The following is a 24,891-nucleotide window of genomic DNA, read 5'->3' on the forward strand; positions in this document are numbered from 1 at the left end:
ACAGAACAACAAGAATAACCATAAAGCTAAAATACCCAGAAACTCACACACAAGAAACAAAAACACTTATAACTAAACAATAAAATCAAAAGAGGGACAGACCTCAAAAACATAAAAAGAATAAAAAGGTGGCATGACAGGAAATATAATCCAGAAGTGATAAATCATGAAGATCTCAGGTAATTTCAGATGAAAGAACTCAGGCTAACGTTGCTCTGAAACGAACACGTGAAGCATCAACGTATCAAACTAATATTCCGAACCACACTTTGTTTTTCTTCTCGTGAGAATGATCTAATTACTTGTGGGTGAAATCTGATGAAAAATTGAACTGAACTGTCTTACAGAAATGAATTTGAATTTTCTTTAGATCCTGTGTTGTCTCGATGTGTTTTGTCAGTGTACACTTAGCTTCACAGTGACATATGCTAAATGTAAAGTCCTGGTCTTCTGCTTTTTCCATTACTTATCAGCCATAAACATAGACAGGAGATATATAGCCTATTTAGTCTTTTGATTGGGACATCATCTATGCTTTGAGGAGACGTGTTCCCTGTCAGGGTGAGATACCTAAACTAATTGATCAATGGAAAGTGCACAGGATGAGAAAGAGCTTGTAAAGTCAAAGTAACTCTCTGTGAGTGGATGTGGTTGGGATTTAGAGGAGGCAGAGATGGGAGATGCTGTCTTTGATCTCTGATCAAGGCAATGTATTCATCAACTTCTGAAGGTGGTGCAGCACTCAAAAGTTTACTTCCCACTTCTGTTTGTGCTCTTCGATCATCCATCAACACAAGAACGTGCCTATATGAGGCTCATGCAGTATATTTATTTGATTCATGGTTTATGTCTCCCTTTGATGTCAGTGAATCCTAACAAACTGAATCAGCATCACTCAGACGGAGCTTTGTTTACATTTTTACTGTAAACTGGAATCAGTTAACTCCAAAAGTATATCCACACGTGCCAAGAAAGAACTCATTGTGGTCTCAGCCATTACATCCTGGTAATTAATCAAATAATTATTGCTATGCTGATAAGATCTTTATAGAGAGCTCTGACGACTACTGTGTGGTTGTGACTGACAATCCGCTCGTCCCTACCAGGACCCGCACAGGCTTTACAAACCACAAAACCAAAGTTTAATATAAAAGCAGAAAAACATTTATGTTGAAAATGCATCAACGCTGAATAGTGAATAATTGCAATAACTATACAACTAAAAAGAGTAAAGGTAATAGATAAAATGTTTCAGTTACACTTGCTAAGCATTTAATTTCTCTGGGGGCAGCCGCTCCTTTTGTGGACTTTTGTCGACACTATAACACACTTTGAATGGCAGACCCCTCATTTTCATAATTAAGCAGAAATTGATTTAAAAAAAATGTAAAAACACAGAAATTTAGGAAATAAATAGATGGGTGGGCTGCAGAGGAGAACCCAGTACTGGCATACATAAACAGAGACATAAACACTCAATATAAGTCAGATATTATGCAGAACATTTACAAATATTTACTAATCTTGCTGCATTTCATACCATGTTCATTTTTTACTGATATTTAATATTTCATTTGTTGCTGGCTTTTTATCATTATTATCATCTCAGTCTTACAAGAATGCAAACTGTCTTCTAAGCCTGATGTAGCATAAATAGCAATGAGCCCATGTGTGGGCCAGTCTGTAAGCTCTGACTGAGCTCTGAGTTCTGAGTTTTCCCCTGTGCTCCGTATTTTGTCCTGGCTCTGAATGTAGCAGATGGCACCAACAATGGGCTTTAAACCGACCCAAACGAAACCAGCAGGTAGTGTCACACCTTGTAACTTCCATCTTTATAAATACTGTCAGGTACACTCCTCCTTCAAACACCAGCTCTCCAGTCATAGTTTCCGGTGGCACTGCTGTTTGTGTCGTCTTCTTACAATTCAACAACTTTGCAGAAGCTGACAGGAATAATAAGCTCCTCTTTGCTCATTTCCACCAGTCAAAAACATCAGTTAGCTGTTGTATCGAACACTTCCATCTCTTTTACAGAGAATCCCGTTATGATATAAAGGTGGATGTTTGAGCATAACTAATAATAATGTCAGTAAAATAACATGAGAGCTGCTTCGTTTCTTCATAGTATTTGGGATTTTTGTTTACTGCTGGTCCAAACTAACTGGACAAGGACAGAAAACTTTTATTCCCAATCTGAAGCAGCTGAGAGAACCCAGACAGGGTCATTGTCCCCATGTTGGTCACATCGCCTCTTGTGATCTGTCGTGGCCGATGTGTCTAACGAGGCAGCCGGCTGAGGGCAGACAGGTAAGAGGAGTGAGCAGCGTGACCAGGAGGCCGACTCCTGTCAAATTAATGTCCTCCACTACGAGCCGCTCGATAAACTTTCCCAACAGCACCTGATGAAGGATGTCTTCCTACTGTTCTCATCGATCTCCCGCTCCAATACAAAACTCATCTTGTTGTTCTAATGTGACACAGCTCAGCCCACCTCCTGGCATGCTCAACCAATCACAAATAGATTTCTGTTTCCATTTCCTGCCTTATATTTAAAACCATTTTTATATCGGATTTACTTATTATGAGTTTGCTTACTGTTGTTATTGCTTTATTTAGCTTATTTATCAGTGATGCTTTGTGCAACATTGTGCCAAGATTTATAGTGTGCGTGTGTGTGTGTGTGCGTGCGTGTGTGTGTGCGTGCGTGTGTGTGTGTGTGTGTGCGTGTGTGTGTGTGTGCGTGTGTGTGTGTGTGTGTGCGTGCGTGTGTGTGTGCGTGCGTGTGTGTGTGTGTGTGTGTGTGTGTGCGTGGGTGTGTGTGTGTGTGTGTTCTCGTTATTCATACCTGGTGGGGACTTGACCCTAACTACACACTGACCCGTGGGGACTCATTTTACCGTGGGGACCTCAAGTGAGGTCCCCACGGGCACAGGCCCACCAATAGCTCTAAAACAGTATTTAAAGATGGCTGGTGAAGTTTTCTAAGTAGGTCCCCATGTGGTCAATTTCCAGACAAAATATGTGTGTGTGTGAATTCATGTGACCCTAATGGTCACACAGCGGTATTGCAGTCCCCATTAGGTTGGGTGTTCTGGAACTGTGTGTAGTCATTTGTTCGCTCTATGGCGCCCCCTATTGAACAAGACCAGTATTACGCTTTGAAAATGTATTGTAAAAAGTGTTCCTTTTTTTAGCAAAGATAGACATTATTATATAAATATGTATAAATAAAGTAATTGCAAACATGCTCTGTTATTAATTAATGTAAATTTTAATATTAAAATATATTTGCAGTTCACTTATATATGAACAGAAATAATGTACAGTATTTTAAATATTTTCAAGTCAAATTAATTATGGTAAGTAACTCAGTGAATAATTATATTGTTGCAGTGAAACTTAAAACACAATTTTTGAAAGAGGAAATAAAGTAACGATGTTAAATAGGGCATTAAAAAACATTAACAATAAAAATAAAGTAAAATACGGAAGTAGCAGTAAAATACATACAGTATGCAGATGAAGGTATTGGGGTATTTGATACACTGCTCATAAATTAATTAGAGGAACTCTTTGAAAACATCAGATCTCATTTGGAAATAAACATCATGCTGGATATCCATACTGATATGGAACGGGTAATGAGTTAGGAACAAAAGGATTCTACATCAGTTGATGGTAATTAAAATAATCAACCTAATTCAGAGTCACCAAGAAATTAAACTGAAACGCTGATGCAGCAGGCTAGATCAATTTGCTGAAATTGGTCATTGCAGCAACTCAAAATGGTACTCAGTAGTTTGTATGGCCCCCACATGTTTGTATGCATGCCTGATAACTTTGGGGCATGATCCTTATGACATGACACGTGGCGTCAAGGATTGTCTCCTCCCAGATCCTGACCAGAGTTTCACTGAACTCCTGAAATTTTTGGGGAGCAAAACATGATGTCCCAGAGGTTTTCTATTGGATTTAGGTCAGGCGAGCGTGGATGCCAGTCAGTAGTATCAATTCCTTCATCCTCTAGGAACTGCCTACATACTCTTGCCAGGAGACATTATCATGCACCACCTAACCACAAATGTCTGCATAAACCTTCATCTCACTGCCAATGTTAAGCTACACTACCACTACAGTTATTCTGTACACATCTTGCTTGCAAGAAGCATGTAAGCATACAGTCGCATTCAAACACTATCAATGCGCTGCTCATGTGTGTAATGGGTCTTTTTCCTCAGTCCTGGGGTTGTAACACCACAACCTCCTCAGTCCATGATCAGAGAGTGTCTATTTGACAATAACCAAAATGTCTTTGGATAGTCTTTGTGAATGCAAAAAGAAAAAAAAACCCAATGGTGTTAGCTGGCCAGCAAAATAAAGAGAGTGTATGGCACTGAATGCGGGCGTGTGTGTGAGTACTTCAGTCCAAATAATCGAGGTCCGGATGGATGAATGGATGGCAGCCGCCGGTCCTTTAATGGCACCAGCGAGACAGCACAGTAGTAAGGCAGCACAGCAGTAAGGCAGCACAGCAGTAAGGCAGCACAGCAGTGAGGCGTCTGGCAGGAGAACGAACAATAGTCTTTTTTTAAGGATACTGCAGAAGGAGATATTCCCCACTAGCTCACCCAAGCTTGTTCTCTGGCACAGCTACAAGCCATGTGAGCTCTTAGCCCCTCAGTGACATATGAACTTGGCTACCAACGTCCGCTTAGCATGATGGCTAATTGTCAAGCTTGCTAGCTTATCCCCAATTAGCGATTAGCACCTAAATAACCATTACTACACATCACATCATAGCAAACACATGATAACACATGGAATAGTATAATATACATACGAAAAAGATTTTTACCTGGCAGGAGAACGAACAATATTCTTTTTTTTAAGGCTACTGCAGCAGGAGATATTCCCCGCTAGCTCACCCAAGCTTGCTCTCTTGCACAGCTACAAGCCATGTGAGCTCGTAGCACCTCCCGCTAGGTGTACTACCACAGTCGACTTTAGTGATCAACATTGGTGATTAGCTACTGCTAATTAGCATCTAGGCTAATGTCAAATAAAGCACATCATTAGGTGAACTCACTTGCTCAAACTATCACAAGCCACTCATGGCAGTTAGTGCCAAGCACACACTGGTAAAATACAACATTAGTACCTCCATCAGGACACCTGTAATGCCTTTTCCTATACACTCATCTGTTGAGTCTTCTGTACTCTCTCTGGACCTCTACTGTGTGGATGTGTGTGTGAATGGGTGAATGACTGAATATAGTGTGAAGCGCTTTGGGGTCCTTAGGGACTAGAAAAGCGCTATACAAATGCAGGCCATTTACCATTTTACCATTTTACTCACATCTTTGTTCTCTCCGGACCCTGCACATGTGCCATCTTCTGTTGGAAGTTCAAAGCCCCCAGGGAATGAAGCCCACACCACCATCACTCCCCATTTTCTGTGGTCATCTATTGAGTTTTATTCAAATATCTTAAAACACACCTTGCCTTCAAAATTCCCTGAATGGGTTATGAGTTGTACACAGCAAATAGTTGGTGCCAGCCTGGAACCAGCTGTCCTGGCTAAAAGCTGATTCTCTAGCAGTGTAAATGCAAACAAAACTAAGTTCCAAGTTTAGCATGAATCGATACGTGAACTGGCTTTGTGGAAAAGGGGTAATGGGCTTTTTACATAAGATTAAAGGGCACCATGAAAGATGATTAATTGGGGTTATCTTTTTAATTCAGTTTTTCCCTGTGATTAGTTCATCGCAATGAGGTGTCATAATGTACTCTCTGACCTCTCTCTAGCTACTACTACTACTACTACTAATAATAATAATAATAATAATATGATATGGTTTATTGATCCTGTAGGAAATTAGTCTCTGCATTTAACCCATTCACTCAGTGAAGCAGTGAGCAGCCACCAATCCAGCGCCCGGGGAGCAGTATGTGGGGGATGGTACCATGCTCAAGGGTACCTCAGGGTAGCCAAAGGATGATTAGCAACATGAATTGATATACTGTGATTTCTGACAACTGTCACTCTATGGCCAGTATTAAATTTTCCTATCCTGATCTGAATCTAAATCTAATCCAGCATTGTGGATTTAATATGTTCTGAGTTCTTACTGTTAACAGTCTCTTTAACACCAAATCATCCAGATTGTAGCCTGTTTAAAGGATATGCAAGATTTTCTGGATGACTTCCCATTTAGATATACAATACAGAGCTTGGCTGTGGCTTAAAGTGTCTCTGTGTGCTTTAAGTCATGTGCTGAATTATCAAATTAAAATTGAATGTGATAAAATACTCTTTTTTATCACCTGTTTTTATCCTCATCTTTCTTTCATCTGCCACGTACTTGCATTTAGTACATACCTGCATCTTGAAATGTAATATGAATGAATTTTTAGCCAGAAAACTTTTCTCTTTTTTTTAGTTGGGGTTAGTTCTAATGTTCTTCAAGCTACATGCCAGTGGTAAATGAACATAATGACACAGATCTAAACCATTAAGTTCTGTTGTTCTAATAACATAGCAATGTCACTAAAACTTGATATGTAGTAATATGGTAAATGGTAAATAAAGAGAGGGAAGATGTTCAGAATTGAGGGAATTGTATGACCAGAAGGGAACATAGCAACCAATTACCTTAGAATCCCACATACAAAAAGAAACAAAAGCATACCTTGCTAGGTGGCCAGCACTAACTACAGCCTGACAACTGAGGACGGTGACCTCATCACGTGCTTCAAAAGATTACCTATACTCCCCATGCCAAAGAACAAGCCCTCATGCCTTAACGACTGCCGGCCGATTGCGCTGACTTCTGTGGTTATGAAGGTGTTTGAGAGGCTGTTGAACAACATTATCTCCTCCTACATCCCCAGCAGCACAGACCCACTCCAGTTTGCATACCGACAAGATCTACAGAAGACGCCATCTCCCACGTCCTGCACACCACCCTAAGCCACGTGGACATGAAACGGAGTAACTATGTGAGAATGCTGCTTGTAGACTACAGTTCAGCATTTGACACAATAGTGCCCCATAGACTGTTCACAAAGCTGGGGGATCTTGGACTTAACAACAGTTTGTGTGCATAGGTGCTGGACTTCCTTACTGGTAGATCGCAGGTCGTGAAGGTGGGTAAGTGTGTCTCTGACAGCATCACTACCAACACAGGAGTGCCACAGGAGTGCGTACTCTTGCCACTACATACTCCCTCTACACCTCTTGATTGTGTGGCCACTCAAGGCTCAAACGCCATCGTGAAGTTTGCTGATGATGCTGTGGTGTTGGGCCTCATCTCCAACAACGATTAGACAGCCTAATGGACGAGGTGAAGAACCTGGCATCTTGGTGCAGAGAAAACCACCTCCAACTGAACGTCTGCAAGACCAAGGAGCTGGTGGTGGATTTTAGTAGGAGAAAGCGGCGAGACTACAAGCCCCTGGCCATCAACGTGGAGAGGGTGCTGTCCTTCAAGTACCTTGGGGTTGACATCTCCTTAGAACTGACATGGACTGCTCACAGTCCAAAAGGGCTAGGCAGCGCCGGTATCGCCTGAGACAACTGAGAAAGTTTGGAGTCTCTCCAGGGATCCTTAGGACTATCTATTCGGGCGCTGTGGAGAGCATCCTCACACAGAACTTTACATCCTGGTATGGGAACAGCTGTGTTAAGGACGAAAAGCCCTTCAGAGAGTGATCTGTGTGGCAGAACACTGCTACAGGTCTGCTCTCCCTTCCCTACAGGACATCTACAACAGGAGATGTAGGTCCAGAGCAGCTCGGATTTTTAAGGACTTGTCCAGGACTCCTAAAAATAATCCAGCACATCACACCATGGTGTAAGATGCTAGCAGGCAGGGTGTACATTTTAATTTTTTTTTAACCAAGTAACTCATGAGATGCCAACATCAGGCAGAATGAGCTTCAGAAATACCAAGGGCTATGAGAAGAGCTAGGAAAAAGTGTGGAGGGAAAAGGCAACGGTGGTCCCTGTGGTAATCAGAACCCAGTGACCCCCAGACTGGGTTAGTTGCTCCAGATTTCAGGAACAACATCCAAGACACCTAAGATACCACATAGGACCCTGATTCTCACAGACCTCTGGTAAAGGCCCCAACTTTGAAGGAAAAAAGACTATATATATGTGTATATGCAGGCCAGCCGACAGATCTGGGTGGGCCCGGGACAACGCTGTCAGCTCAGTTTCTATTAATCTCTTTGGTTTTTGCAATTGCTGCAGGTCACTGAGGTAAGGAGTTGCCTTGTCATATAAGGCTTTAAAAACAATTACAATCACATTCGCATTATCCTCTATTCACCTGTTGTGTCATCCACTATTGTTTTTGGTTTTTACAATAAACTTAGTTTACCATTTATTGAAACCTGCCTGGCATCACTTTTGAGTCCACACAATTCTGTCCTTCACAATAATACCTGTCTAGTGATCACAATGGTTGGTAGTAGTTGATTGGTTTACATTTTTGTATTGTTTCTATTATTTATTCATTCCTGCATTTAATTAATTTTGCTACTGCTTATATTTTGTGTACATTTCAACTCAACAAATATCAGTTAGGAAATTGCATTTCTAATTAAGCAAGTAATGTGTGGATTCATCTCTTCTCAGCAATCATTAATATATTACACAGATCCTGACATTTGAGGTCCCCATTTTGACCATGCCCATACCCCACCCACCTACTGACTACTGCAGCACGTCAAGATGGCGGAGTGACATTGCAGTTTGTTTTAAAACATAAACAATAATTTCATACGTCTACAGTCTGACATTTTTATTTCAGTTATTTGTTAACATACATATTAAACCAATTTCAGTTCAGAAATTGTATTTCTCACTTAGCAGGTAATGTGTAGAGTCATTTACTTCGTTCTCAGCAATTTACACATATCTTGACATTTTTGGTCCCCACCTTGACCATGCCCATCCCCCACATAGATGGCTGAGTGACGTTGTACTTTGTTTTAACACACCAATGACCCGTCAGTGTCCGGTGCGCTATGTGTAAGAATGAGCGGAGTTAATCTGGTGTGTGCCTCGTCCCAAATCAAGCGCTCCTTTTGTGATCACCACACCTGCTCTCCTTTGGCGCATTGACAGACGACAGACATGCTTCCGACAGCAAGCACGTGCGATATGCGGAGTACAGCTAGCTGTGCAGCATTAACCAGAATGGTAAGTTTTGACTTATGTCACATTATAATATTGTGCTTTTGGGTTAATTTGCGTCGCGTTTGCACATTATATTAACACACAAAGTGTCGTGTGCAGCTGTAACTTAATGGTATGACTTGATGGTTAGCTAATGTTAGCTAACAACGATGCTAACTGAGTTGCTGTTAAATCTTGGTCTGCCTATGCTTTTGTCAAGTAAAATAAGTTTAAAACGGTGCAACAATTGGCTGTAAAAATACTACGGACTGTGGTGATTTTTATTTTAATGCATCTATAGTATTTTCAAAATGAATTTCTGTTATTGGTACTTAGTTGCTACGAAATACTTTCCTTCAACACAGTGTTACATTACGCAAACTACACCGTTACAGTAAACCGTTAAAACCAAATCATCAAAATATGCTGTTTTATTGTCTTGATATTTCAATTTATACTAAAACTGCAATGGTGTTACGGCTGTAGTTGATCCGCGATCCCTTTTTATCACTCTGCACAGATGCGCGTATATGCACGGATTAATTCAAAATTGTAAAGCTTCAGCATCATACATCGTGTTTTAGTGGAACTACTACTTTTTAAGTAGATTTAATGTTTCTCTACCTCGTCTTAGAGCTGCAGTGAAAAGATACCATGTAGGAGGGTTATCACGTGAACGGCGCATAACCGTGACCGTCATGGTCAGCGGAGGAACGTGAGCTGCCTCGCGCATTATTTCATAGTATGTGATCGGTGCACAGGTGATGAGCGACAAACCAGCTTGTATTTAATTAGCACATGAAAAGAGCAGTGAGTGAAATTAGCAGATGTGAGAATACAGTTGAGATTTATGCTCTGTCCTCTGTCTGTGACCGAGGGCAGGGTTCAGCACCCGCACGCAGAGCGGGCAGCAGGCAGAGAGAGCGTAGGTGAGCTGAGACTTTAGTTTGTGGGACCTGACATGTTACTGCACACAAGACAAAGGTTAAAAAAATTAAAAAGGTATTTAATAAAACGCTTCTTAAGGAGACATGCTGTCAGAATAATGATAATGCTGCGTCTGCATTCACCTACGTCACCAAGCTCGTTAACCACAACAAGCTTGTTTGTAAATTGTTAGGAACACGCTAAAACGAAAACCCGACTGTATGTACATCTGTACTGCATCTATAATTTACTACACACTTTAAAATTGAGCTGGTTCTGGTCACTGTGTCTGACAACAGCTCGTAGACCAGGGGTGGGCAATTCCAGGCCTCTAGGGCCGGTGTCCTGTAGGTTTTAGATCTCACCTTGGGTCAACACACCTGAATCACATGATTAGTTTGTTGCCAGGCCTCTGGAGAACTTCAGGACATGCTGAGGAGCTAATTTAGCCATTTAAATCAGCTGTGTTGGTTCAAGGACACATCTAAAACCTGCAGGGACACCGGCCCTTGAGGCCTGGAGTTGCCCACCCCTGTCTTAGACAATGAGAGCAGTCCCTCCCTCTGCCAGGTGTAGCATCCCTGCTCAGCCATATAAGAATGGTAATATATCACAGGACCACCTGTTCAAAACATCAACCTTGTATGTAAGGGAAAGAAGACAAAGCTATTGCTGTAGTTTTTGATGATCTGTTACATCCCTCAAAATTCTAATAAATCGCCATAGAAATTGTAGTAAAATATTTCTGTCATTGTACTGCTTTAATCATACATCAGAATTTAAGTTAGTAGCTTTGTCACTTGACTGTATATTGGCAATGACTGTACTTTCATAAAGATTTCACAGACAGGGAAATATTAGGAAATGTTGTGGGTAATGATAACCACCATGACAGGCTATGATGTCACAAAGTAACATACATCAATATACTGCCAAATTGTACAACTGGAGCTCACTGAAATACAGTGAAATTTGATTATGTTGGTCCTTAAAGTTTGACTAACTGTTTCACTTGTGCTGATAGGAGGATGGCCCAAGCTTTTCATCTACCAATGGCAGTGCTGAATGCACAGGTAAGAAAGCTCTGTGTTACCCTACATTTTGCTTTTTTTCTTCATTGTTGGTAAAACTGTAAATTGGCTTCTGTCATTTTTAAATTGCAAATTGTACAATTGGTTCCAAACCTGAATATATCAAATAAATGCAGTTATAATTCTCATTGAGGTAGAACAGCAAATCACCAGAGAAATGAAAAGCTACAATTCAGATGTGTCTTCAGCAGATACTCTGCTGTCACTGTAGGTAAATAACATGAAATAATCATTGTTTTTTGCTAGAAATAATTTTATTTGGTGTAAGTAGAGGTTGTGCCACAACTATTCTTTTCCAATAAATTCAGCCTTTCAAGTGTTTAGGCTATTTTAAGGCAAAACTCAATATATTGTAAATTAAACACATTGCTCAAAGACAATCTCAACTTGCTATTGTTAGTTCATCTTGAACCAAGTCAACATTTTTAATTTTGCAGTTGCTGATGGGACAGATGCCTTTAACCCTGCACACAAGAAAGAGGTAGGATATGCCATCTTCTTTTGGTTCTTAAATGGACCAGTAAACCAGCTGTGCACTTAAACAGCTGTGATAGACATTGCACATGGTTAACGCTGACATACTCACTTTACATTATTATTTAAGGAGCAGTTTAGGGTTGTTTGAGTTCTCATCTACACCTTACACATTATACAGCTGTCAAGCCAATATTGCAATTAATAATCCATTAATATTGAAATTTCCACTATTCATTCAGTGTACATCGTGCTAGAATGACTCTAAGAATGATTGCTGAAAATATCACATGCACACATTATGTTTTTGCCGTTGAAAATAAACATTCTGGGATTGTTTGATGTGTAATATGTACAGTTCATTCAGCTTAAAGTAAAGGTTAGACTGCAGTGTGTTCAGACGGTTAAATTGGTAGAAGGATTTTAAGTAGGCAAACTCCTCCAGTTTGGACCTCAATATAAAAGGTAGTAAATTAGTTTATGCACTGCAGATACATATTCATGATTTCTGATGTGATAAATATTCTTAGTATTTGTTTTGATGATTGTTTCCATATATTTTATTTATGTCAATATATGTACATCTTGTAATGTGAGAGCTAAGTGGAATCAAATCAAATTGTGGCCTTGATTTTTATGTTTTTTCTTAATTTTAATAAAAAAAATTCCAAATGTCAGCCACATTAAAATGTTTGAGGACACCGTAAAAACAAATCATTCATTGTAATACAGTTGTTTATAATTAAATACAAGGTATGATTAGGCCTTGTCTTAGCAGTAAGGCTTCTTTTCGTACCTAGGCTTTTTGCTGTTTTTCATTCCCTCTTTGTTCTGTCTTTTGTCTCTCCACTACTATCTAATAAAGCAAAAAACAATAAAACAAGGGTTTTGATTTATTTCTTTGTTTGCAGGTTAAAAGTCGTGGCTTGCTTCGCCTCGAGAAACTCAGGAGACATCATAGTGTATGTGAGCAACGCTACGAGAGGGCACAAATTAAAAGGTTAAACGACCAGAGGGAGAGGACCTTGTTTCTACACCGTAGCCTCGATACGAAGGTTAGTTGTACTACTTCTTCTTTTGGATCCTCCTTTAAGGGGTCGCCACAGCGGATCATCTGCCTCCATCTCACTCTATCCCTAACATCCTGCTGTCACACGCTCTCTTGACTTGTTAGCACATCTCCTTTTCTGTCTTTTTCTTCGTCTTTGCCACCTCTCTCTTGGCTGTACTCCCAATGCTCATGTCTACTTCCTTAATCTCTCTGACTATCACACTTTTTCTTTGCTAACCTCTTCATTTGGACATTTTCCTTTCATCCTTTCTCTGTCTAGAGGATACCCCAAGCGCTTTCTTGGCCATTGCCCTCCCACTTCAGCTGTACTTTCCCAGTCATCTGGTAACTCTTCCATACTGCCCAGACTGCCATATATACCTACATTCTCCCCTGACACCACCTTACAGTCTCTTATGCACCTTCTGCGCACTTGTGTGCACCTATCTTCACTGTCATACATCACAATATGTTCCTCCCTCTTCTTGAAGTATGAGTTAACCACAGCCACTTCCATTCTTTTGGCAAAATCCACCAACATTTGTCCTTCTGCATTTCTATCCTTAACACAATACCTAGCCAACAACTCCTCATCACCTCTGTTTTCTTCAACTACATGTCCATTGAAATCTACTCCAATCACCAGTCTCTCATTCCTAGTAAAACTCTCTACCACTTCATCTCACTCAATCCAGAACTCCTCTTTCTTGTCTACCTGACTTCCAACCTATGGGACATACACACTGACAACATTCAACATGGCCTCTCTCTTCAGCTCTACCACACTATTCACATACTCTTCCTTCAGGATTACCCCTACTCCATTTCTCTTCCTATGAACACCCTGGTAGAACTGCTTGAATCCACCTCCACTGCTCCTGGCCTTGCTTCCCTTGCACCTGGTCTCCTGCACACACAATTAATCTACCTTCCTTCTTTCCATCATGACTGCCAGCTCTCTGATATGTGTACTTATTGATTTAGGTATATTACATCTTGCAGTAGTATAGCTTAGATGTGCTACACTGAGTCATACAGAAGATGATTTTCATATGCTATAGTATGATTTTATTGCTTCACTTGCTTAGGTTGAGAAAGGTGATCATAGCAGTGTATTGTGGTGACAGCTTGTCAGACTGCTGATAATAAAATCTGCAGTTAATAATGGTGCTTTATGTACAGTGCAGAAGCACAATGAGAAAGCAGTATTATGATAACTCAACATGCTAAACAGTGTAATACTCAGAAAGGTCTTTCCACCCTGCCGGAAAGTGTGAGCCTTTCACAATGACAAAAACAAACAAACCCTTGTTTAGAGTTTATATTTTGCTGGCCAAATCAAAACTGTGACCCATCTTATCTGAAATTGACAACAATTGTGATATTGCTAGAGCAACTGCTGCAAAAATGCATAAACACACATAATTACAAATCTGTGTTGTAGCAATAATTATTCTGTAATTTATATTTATGGTAAATGGCCTGTATTTGTATAGCGCTTTACTAGTCCCTAAGGACCCCAAAGCGCTTTACACAACCTGTAATCTGTAATTGTTATTTGTATCTTTTTCTGTTTACTTTTCAGATGGAACAGCAGTTGTCCAGTGACAGCGACAGTTCCATTATCATTAAACCCACTTCAGCTGATTCTGACGTGGATACAAGTGTACCTGAGCTCAGAAGGACAGACAGTGTTATTGTAAGTTTATTCGTACAACTCCACTACAGATCTCAGATTTTTGTGCACAGAGCACAAAGTGAATAGACGGTAACAGTCAAATTTAAAACTAAGTCTTGTGAAAAAATATAATTACAATAACTACCTCCTGTACAATCATGTCACCTTGGATTACGAGCACGCCTTGATAGAACGACTATAAGCTTGAGACAAGGGGTTTCTCATTTATCAATATTGTCAGGGACACTGATGTTTAATGTCTTTTCTAGTGTCTGAAGTTCAGAGGTTTTAGTGCTTCAAGTTCACAAAGGTTTTCAAGGTGTTACAGTAATAACAGTTGCTTAAATTCAATTAGCATTGCATTTGCATAGGTAGTAATGTATGATTGCATTTAGTTAGCAATAAAAGATTTTAAGGAATAGCTTAAAGTACGTAATGACTTTTGTGATCAACTTTATATTCTGTATGTTCTCATAAAAGGTGATACCTGTTATTTTTAAGCCTACGTATATTTTATCTGTGACACATTTTAAGTCTCTTTTGTGTAGTGAGGCAACGGGATTCTTCATTGTGATAGGATCATTTGTATCATTATTTCTTGTAAGGTGGTTCCAAAATGCCCATTTTATTTATGCGCTATGAGTAAAATTTATTTCTTTGAATTTGATAAAAGGAGCTCAACAAATGACTGTCATGCTTTTGTCGCCTACTAATTAAGCATTTGTCAGTCTCATCCCCTGACAATCCTGAAATTCAATGCACTACTAAAATCTTCAGTTTACCTGGAATACAGTTGATACTTGAGTAGATACTATTCTACCTTACAAACATAAAAGATGTTCTTCAAAGGTAATTGATCCAGGTAAAAATTATATCATATATTTAAATAAAGAAAATCAATTTCTATAAACATTAGTGTATATATATACAAAAAGAAAACGAAGTTCAGCAATTTCCTAGAAACAGTGTTAGCTTAGAGATCACATTGTCCCAGATGTTTAAAACTAACCTAAGTGACTGTTAATGAGTTGACATCGCAGCTGTATTGACAGTCTTTGGGTAATGACAGCATATCCAGACAAAGCCACCCAGGGTTGTTTGGTAAATGTGATGCAGCAGAGGAAAGATTACTTAATATGACTAGTTCAAATTAAGTGGTGACATGTGTGGTACCGTAAATGGTATTAATACAACTGTCAATACCAGTACAGCTGTTACAACGACTAATGTACTACCTCTGGTCTTGAAATGTAACTATTTTCTTTCTTTCTTTCTTTTTTTAGCTTACCAGACAAATGCTTGGATGCCCACCTATATCAAGTACGGACATCAGTGAGGAAGAATATGTTCCTCAAACTGCTGAAGAAAGTGACAGTTCTGCAGAAAGTCTCATACAACACAAAAGAAAGAAGAAAAAAGCACGGAAAACTACTTCAGGTAACTCTCAGGAAGATGTCCGACAACTGAAGAGAAGGTGTACCCGAACTCAATGCAATTCCTCAAATTCAAATGCTAAAGAATCCTCTTCACTTGATTCAGAAGACAGAAACACATCTGCTTCATTTGATGACACCAGAGAGTCCTCTTCACCTGATTGTTCTGATGTGACGGTTATGACACTGAAGAAGAAGAAACATGGTGGCAGATTGTACAACAAAAAGTTCTACTGCAAGTTTTGCTGTAAACCTTTCAGCAAGATGGCACGCCATTTGCAATCAAAACACAAAGATAAACCAGAAGTGGCAAAAGCAATGGCTTTCCCAGTAGGGTCTAAAGAGCGGAAAATACAGTTGAGTTTATTAAGAAATCAAGGAAACCGTGCCCACAATAATGAGGTGATTAAAAAAGGACAAGGAATGGTGATACCTCGTCAACAATCCAGTGTACCTGTGAAACCCAGTGATTACTTGCACTGTATTAATTGTCAGGGTTACTTCAAGAGAAGGTCACTATGGAGGCACATGCAGAGATGTCATCTCAGCAGGAAGGTCAAAGGTTTAAGGCCAGGAACATCTAGAGTCCAGGCTACGTGTAAATATGCAGAGCCAGTCCCAGACAGTGTCAATGCACAATTTTGGAAATTGGTACAAGTCATGCATGATGATGAGATAACAAATGTTGTCCGCAAAGAGAGTTGCATACTGAAATTTGGGGAGCATCTTTTCAATAAGCATGGACATGATGTCACTAAACACGACTATATCAGACAGAAGATGCGTGAGACAGGGCGACTGGTGCTCCAAGGACAGAAAAATGGCAAGTTGAAAATGGTGTCTGATTTCTTTGTACCAGGTAATTTCCCTCATGTTATTGCAGCAGTGAAAAATGTTGCTGGCTTGAATGAGGAAACAAACACATACAAAACACCATCTTTGGCACTGAAGTTAGGCCACAATCTCAAGAAAATAGCAGATGTTCTAGAATGTGAAGCAATGATCGCTGGTGATGAGAATACTATTCGCAATGTAAAGGTGTTCAAGCAAATCTGTGACACTAAATGGAGTGAGTGCATATCATCTAAGGCTCTCCGAAATCTGACTGAGGCAAAATGGAATACTCCACAACTTCTTCCCTTTACTGAAGATGTGAAGAAGATGCACCAGTATCTCAACATACAACGGACGGAGTGTCATACGAAGCTCAAAGAAGAACCAAATAAGAAGCACTGGGCAGAACTTGCAAAAATCACATTGTGTGAAGTGATTATCTTCAACCGTAGAAGAGAAGGAGAAGTTTCCAAAATGACTCTTAATGCTTTCACATTGAGAGACACTTCATTGACTCATCCAGATGTTGAATTGGCTTTAACTGACCTGGAAAAGAAGCTTTGTAGGCACTTCCAACGAATAGAGATAAAAGGCAAACGTGGAAGAAAAGTCCCCATACTCCTCACACCTGATATGATGACATCAATGGATTTGCTCGTTGACACTCGCCGAAATTGTGAAGTATTAGATGAAAATCCTTTCATGTTTGCGAGAACGAAAGCACTTACTCACATCAGAGGGTCAGATGTTGTTCGACAGATCGCGCAGAGCTGTGGAGCAAAACAACCAGAAGCATTGTCCTCTACTAAATTAAGGAAGCACATGGCCACCATGTCCAAGATCCTTAACTTAAAAGACAATGAAATGGATAATCTGGCAGACTTCCTTGGCCATGATATTCGAGTGCATCGCGAATATTACAGACTGCCTGAAGGGACGTTACAGCTGGCCAAGATAAGCAAAGTCCTTATGGCCATGGAACGAGGACAGCTGTCAGATTTCAAAGGAAGAAATCTTGACGAAATAAACATTGATCCACAAGGTAAGAAATGTGTTAATAAATTGTGTATTTAAAATCGGAAGTATTTCAAAAATCATGCAGTATTATGCAGATGGCGCATGAGGGATGAGAGCTCCCATTGGTGTAGAGTAGCTAAGACTGTGCGTCCGTAAGCACGGTGGATGATAAGTTCTGTTCTTCCACACTGTCTACAAATGTTTTATTACTCATGAAAGGAGCTTCTTTCTGAGGAAAATTGGTAGGAGGCCTCAAATAGGAGACTGAAAAGGGCTCATTTGTAAAAAGCCTTTTCAGGTCACGTGTGAAATGAAACCCACCTGGTGGATACATTTGTGTTCTACCAACTTTATGCAGACTGAAGAAACTCTCTGGCAGAGTAATAAAACACTTTAACCTAAGAAGAAGTCCAATTGATGCAGTTTCTAGAAAACGTTATCTGGATGACTGACGACCTTCAGACAAATACGTATACATGTATACAGAGCTTTAACTACTGCTATCCTCCTCTCCCTAACACCTATTGTGTGATACTTTGTAACATTGCTTAGGAGCAGTCTTAATGTTTTTTTTCCCAAATGGTTGCTGTGTTTCCCAGAGAATGTAGCTGTTGACAGTGATGCATCAAACAGTGAAGATGAGGATAACACGAGTGTGACAGATGCTGCGTCATCTGCTGCGTCATCTGCTGCGTCATCTGCTGCGTCATCTGCTGCGTCATCTGCTGCGTCACCTGCTGCGTCACCTGCTGCGTCACCTGCTGCGTCACCTGCTGCGTCACCTGCTGCGTCACCTGCTGCGTCACCTGCTGCGTCACTCTTATCGACAAAATCTTCAGGTATGTTGCTAACTTGGGGATTACTCTGCTGTTGCTAAAGTATTACCATTAACATAAGGGCTATTACAGGTTAAGAACAAGAAAAAGATACCAGATGTAGGTTGCAGTCATATCATGGATTCACGCTATAACTTGTCAGTCTCTGTCACAAATGCAGCTGTGGAGGTAATGTCAGAGGTGAAGCTTTTATCACCTCCTTTAAAAAATGTAAGTAGTTAAAAAAATGTGAGTTCTACTTTAGATATACAAAGAACTTTAATATCTCTGGTCCCTTATGTAGATAATGAGATGTATAGCAGAATTATGTCACTGAACCGCTGGCTGGCCAGGAATTGAAGGAAGCTGGGATTTCAGTTTGTGGATAACTGGGCTTTTTTCTGGGGCCGCCCTGACCTGCTGAAAGCGGACGGTCTGCATCCTACTGGAAAAGCTGCTGCTATTTTATCCAGTAACATAGACAGCGGCTTATAGCAGGTTTGACATTAGGCAATTAGCATTCGGCAGGTCACAGGTGATTAGAGAGCCTGCTAGGTTTATTGGTAGTTTACTGCTGGAGTCTATTAGCTTAGCTAACATGTCCTGTCAGGGAAATCTTTAAAGTATAGTAAGACTGCAAGAGTAACCAGACCTATAACACTGAGATTGTCTGCCACACAAACTGTGAGTCTTGTGTAGCCTGGAAAGTTTAAGGCCATAGTTTATTACAATTTAAGTTGAACTTGATTAGCACTTCAAAAGAGCAGTGAGCGAGATCAGTATATCTGAAAATACAGTTGTGGTGTTTGTGCAGCAGCCTCTCTCGTGTTCTTTTTGGCTAAAGGCAGAGTTCAGCTCCCCCACACAGTACTCTTTCTGTTGAATGCATTATAGATTAAAATATACACCTCAACCAACAGTCAGTACTTTTAATTGATAAAAGACATGTATACATAAATAAATACATAATGGTAATAATACATACATAAATACTAAGAAAATATTAATTAGATAAACACGCAGGAGAAGTTAAAAACAGTACATTTCAAATTGTAGGTAAATCTCTAAGTGGATGTTTTGGTGTTACTGACACTGTGTAACCGATTTAAGTTGGTTTTCATCAAAATAATAACACTTGTCTCAATGTTTTGGTATATAGTCTCCTGTAACATCTAAAAGAAGGTAGAGGTTGCAACAGATTGTGTCCACATTGTGATGGGTCTGTAATGCTATTTCCGAACTCTGAAGATATAGGTCCTGTGATTCTCTCTGCAGTCCTGACTGTTCTTTGTAACCTTGTTTAGTTCACTTTTGTGGCTGATTCACACCGGTGATGTCAGAACAGAACACATTATTGCAGTGTAGAACTGGATGACCAGCCCTTGTCCCATTAGTAATAGAAGATGTTGTGTTTTATCTTTAGTGTTTTAGTGTGTTTTCACACAGTCACAACACCCAGAGTGCTTCATTTACAGCAACTATGTTCATAGTTAATCTGCCAGTCGTGTTCTTTAAGTAAACTAGTAAGTAATTAAAATGTGAGTACCAAACTCAGTTTTGCTCCCGCTTTATTTTTAAACACGCATACTTGTATGCGCCCTATAATCAGGTGCGCCTTATGTGTGTGTTAAATACAATAATGGCACACATAACTGAGACTGCGCCTTTTAGTACGGTGCGTCTTATGGTCGTGAAAATACGGTACTTATACTTGAGGAATACCAACAAGTACAAAGTATAGTCCAAATGTACCTATAGCTTTTGATATACTTGTCGACATACTCCAAATATCACATCTGGTCATAAGGGGAGTCATGTGATTACACACCAACTTGTTCTTCTTTTTGAATAACACAGTTACTGTCTACTTTATTCAGGGGCATCACAAACCACAAGAAGGAAGTGGACTGAAGCAGAAATAAAGGCTGTGGAGAAGACTCTAATGGAGTACATCAGCTCTGGAAAGGTTCCTGGGAAGGCAGAGTGTCTCAATTGTATTGAGAGTTCACCATTAGCATTGAAAGAGAGACGTTGGGAGGGAGTTAAGTTTTACGTGAAAAACCGAATTGATGCTTTAAAGCGAGAGTCAGTGAAAAGAAGGTAAGAAGCTAATGTCAAACAAATGGAATATAAACAGCTTCAGTTACTGTTAAAATTTTCTCATGTTTAGAGAAAAAAAAAGATTGCTCATTTCTACCAGGCAATTGTTACAGTGCTGGGTTGGGGACCCAGTGTTCTTTGTTATTATTTACTTTGAAGTTCTGTGCCTCATGTGGATGTGTTTTGCTTTGCCCTCGTCTTTGTGATTTGTATCAGCTGTGTTCCTCGTGTGTTCTGACGCTCCTTGTTATTCCCCTGTGTATTTATGTCGGCGTCTCCCTCAGTTCCGTGTCGCATCGTACCCTCACCTTGCTGTGTTTCCGCCCGTGTTTCCTCAGTTTGTATTCTCAGTTTAAGTTAGTTTGTGTCCAGCAATAAAGCTGCTTTTTCAGCTCACTTTCGTCTCCGTGAGTCTGCATTTTGGGTCCACCATTTCCTGCCCGTCTACACACAGCCATGACAGCAATGATACATTAGTATTGAAAAGATTGTTTTCTTTGCTGTTCAGGTTAACTTTGAGCAGGGAGAGTTCTTTTTTTATACTGTGTGTATATATAAAAGAAAAGTTGGAAAGCTATGCTCTTTAGTTGAAACATTTTTTTTATTGAAAGCAGAGGCCAGTGCACAAATTGTCCAGTGAACAAATACAAGGGGTAATGACAAAATAACAAAAACAATATAAAACTCAATAAATGAAAATTGTAGCAGAAACCATTCTCTGAAATCCAACCAGCACTTGAAAGCTTTTTCATTATACCAGCTTTGATTACTCTGGGTTGTAAATTCCTATATATACACCCTCTAACTGTAAACGTGCAACAGTGTCACCTGGTGGTGGTTTGTGAAAAGACATAAAAGCTGTGTCCCCACCAGGTAGAAAAACCTGACAAAAATTGGATTTTTTAAATTTAACAAATTGCGGTACCAAAATAGATGTTTGATCCCTAAAAAAATTAAGAGTTCAAATTATGCCTTAATAATACCTCTATTACGTTTAGAAATGTTGTGTCCCCACGCGTAACCTCCTAGATGGAAGTCCCCACGTGACTGGAAAAACGTGTATGTGTGTGTGTGCGTGCGTGTGCGTGCGTGTGTGTGTGGGCGAGAGCGATGCCCTGGCAGTGTTTTCTCCTTGAATCCCTGTGTGTGTTCTCACCAGGCCTGGTAAATGGTCCAACTCCATGTTGAGGTGTGTAAGCAGTCCAGGTATTACTCATGTTGTGGGGACAAACATCAATTTCCATATTTACATTTTGGGGGAGCATCTTCTTTATGGGACAAAAAGCAAAACCCCACGACACAAATCACAGGAGGAAGACTTCTCTTAAGGTTAGAGTGTCCAGGAAATGAATGAAAGCCAATATAAATCCTTCTGAAGTCATAGACACACCCACACAGACAAACACACACACAGTTGTGTGTATGTGTGTGATGTCACGGACATGCAGAGTCAGCTGCAATCGTCAACCACGACAGCAACACGCCTCACCATAACCTCAGAGTTTTTCTAAAGAGAATGGAAGACCTGCCAGATGGTGGCAGTAACATCCCCAGAAGCTATCGGCCAACTGGCTTTAAAAACGAGTCAATAACTGTGATTAGTGATTGGATGCTACTGTACAAACAGGACACGGGAAATACACGCTAGTTAGACCTCGCTGTTACTGCGTTGCGCTCAGTTTTGCCTAATTCTTCATGGATCCGATTCAACAAGGTGCTGGAAACATTCATCAGAGATTTTGGTCCCTATTGACATGATACTATTACACTGTGCCAGCTGCACCTCTGTCATGCAGCTCTGTTGTTCCACTGCATCAAGAAGGTAAACAGACCAGTCACTGTTATCAGTAGGGCTGCACGATTAATCGTTAGAAAATCGCGATCTGGGTGCAGTTCCCCCCTCCAGGGGCAAGGGTACCTAGACCCGGTTCGTAGAGTACGCTTGGGGAGTGTGATTGTGTGTACAGCGTCTCTTTATGTCTGTCTCCACGTTGGTTGAGTGTGGAGTAAGTGCATATGAGAGCATGAGGGTGGGAATGGATGTTTGTGTCTGTGTGTGCCTGTATGTCTGTGTCTATATGTCAGGTTGGGGACATCTCAGGCCCTCCAAGGTTTGGAGGCCTATCTCCCCCTACCACCACTTCCCCTGCCAGTGGCGGACTTCCTCAGGTATCGGTGGGTTGGTGGTTCTTTGTGTGTGGGGGTGGGCGTCCGGGTACACACCGGCTCACTCCTTGACGGCCGCTTATCGGGGCCTGGAGCCTGGGGCTCGCTCGGGCCACTTCGGAGGTGGGGTCACTCAGGCACAGCTGGATGTCTGGAGTTTTGATCTCCTCCATACCTGCTTCATACCCTGGAGGGCGGGGCTGTGGCCCCCCACACTCCCTAGCAGATCGTTACATGGAGAAACCTTTGGAATACAAGCATGCTGATCCACACAGGTGTACACACGGGTATTCACAGACGCGGACTACAGCTTTCTTGGCTGCTGCCTCAAAGCACATTGTGCGCTGTCTATCCTGCGTGCTGCACAATATCGTTTATTATTTAGTATCTACTGATATCTACTGCTAGCTAGTTTATTGTGATGGTGCTGTTTTTTTTTACTATGTTGCTCTTTGTTGTTTGCTTTCTCTTCTGGTTTTTTTCTCCATACAGGTGATTTGTTTTTTTGTTGTTTGGTTTTTGTTTGTTTTTTTTGTTTTGTTTTTTCTTCCCCCCCTTCTCACCGTCTCTTCTCCCCTTTGGTTTTCTTTCTCTCCCTCTCTTTCTTTCATTCTTTCTCCCTGTCCTGTCCCGTTTGTAGCAACTGAAAATAAAATAAATTCATAATTATAATTATGAATCCCGGCATTTTGATTCGGGACGTTCTCTGCATGAAAACAAGCGCTCACTCTTCCTGCTCAACAAATGACGAGGGCGGAGCCTTATACCACGTGGTACAGAAGCTGTGCCGTGTGATGCTAAAATTAGCAGGAAAAAACCACGGAGAGCACGTCAGGGATGAAGAGAAAGTGACAGGAGAAAATCCGTCCCGGACAACCACCCAAACATCAATAACGGGAACCTTATACAGCGCTTCTCTATACCCGTCGAACTCCCGCAGGCACAAAGAAATTACGGAGGCTATCACTTATCACCTGACCAAAGATATGGCTCCATCAACACTGTGCAAAACAAGGGATTTAGGAAAATGATCAACACCCTAGACAAACGCTACACAGTGCCGTCCCGCAACTATTTTTCTACTGTTGCACTACCTGCTCTGTACACGCAGCGTCGAGCAACGGTGGAGACAGAATTTCAAGCAGTACAACATTTTGCAGCAACAACAAAATGTGAGACATTTGTTGTTTTTATGTTTATTTATTGTTTTTATGTTCAGTCTCAACTGTTATGAAGTTGATGTGCAGTTAATATGTGCAATAAATATTTATACTGGAAAAGAAAATCGTGAGAGAATCGTGATCTCAATTCTAAGCCAAAAAATCGTGATTCTCATTTTATGCAAAATCGTGCAGCCCTAGTTATCAGTCTTCTTTGGTGAGCCAATGTGAACTTTAGCCTCACTTTCCTGTTTTTAGCCAATAGCAGCAAAGCCTGCTGTAGTAGATAGAGTGATTCTGTGAATCAGCAGTTTCTTAAACTGACTAAACACACTGTGTTGAACTGACAACCATCACAGATGCAACCTCATTTAAACCACCTTTCTACCCTACGCTGAAACTCGGGTGACAACATGTCTAAATGCACTGACTGAGGCCGTGTATGTTGGCTTCAACAAGCAGTTAAACAGATAAGTCTGACAAAGTTTTACTAATGATTGTATGTGAAGCCAAAGACTTCTGCAACGATTTATAATTCCTGCCTAGAACTCTTCACAAAATAACAGAAAATGAGCTGAGTTGTAATCTGCTATTGTAAAGCTGGCCCATAAGTCTGGAACAAGTATACACTGTCATTGCATAGTAGGATCAGGTGTATTCTTCAAAGCACAGCTGAGTAGTCATCAGCGAATATCAGAGGTGTGGACTCGAGTCACATGACTTGGACTCGAGTCATTAATTTTATGACTTTAGACTTGACTTGAAAAAATGTTCTAAGACTTGTGACTTGACTTGGACTTTTACACCAATGACTTGGGACTTGAATTGGACTTGAACCAGTTTACTTGAAAAGACTTGATATTTTACCCCAAATATAAAATTTAACATGCATATTATATAGAGATTGAAAATGTGACGTCATTCACGGGTAGAACCGCAAAGGATTCTGGGAACTCGTGGC

At 40.5% G+C, this 24,891-nt stretch overlaps 1 protein-coding gene and 1 long non-coding RNA gene across 27 annotated transcripts in view; one reads left to right on the forward strand and one right to left on the reverse strand.

Moving 5' to 3' along the window:
• ptprfa (protein tyrosine phosphatase receptor type Fa) overlaps positions 1-24,891 on the reverse strand; it is a 361,887-nt gene that overhangs the window by 283,663 nt on the left and 53,333 nt on the right. The window lies entirely within an intron of this gene.
• LOC113007088 (uncharacterized) lies at positions 18,458-21,000 on the forward strand. The gene is made up of 2 exons (XR_003269850.1): positions 18,458-18,528; positions 20,382-21,000. It is a non-coding gene; the product is annotated as an uncharacterized LOC113007088 (long non-coding RNA).

The sequence above is a fragment of the Astatotilapia calliptera genome, chromosome 15, assembly GCF_900246225.1.
Source record: "Astatotilapia calliptera chromosome 15, fAstCal1.2, whole genome shotgun sequence".
NCBI lineage: Eukaryota > Metazoa > Chordata > Actinopteri > Cichliformes > Cichlidae > Astatotilapia > Astatotilapia calliptera.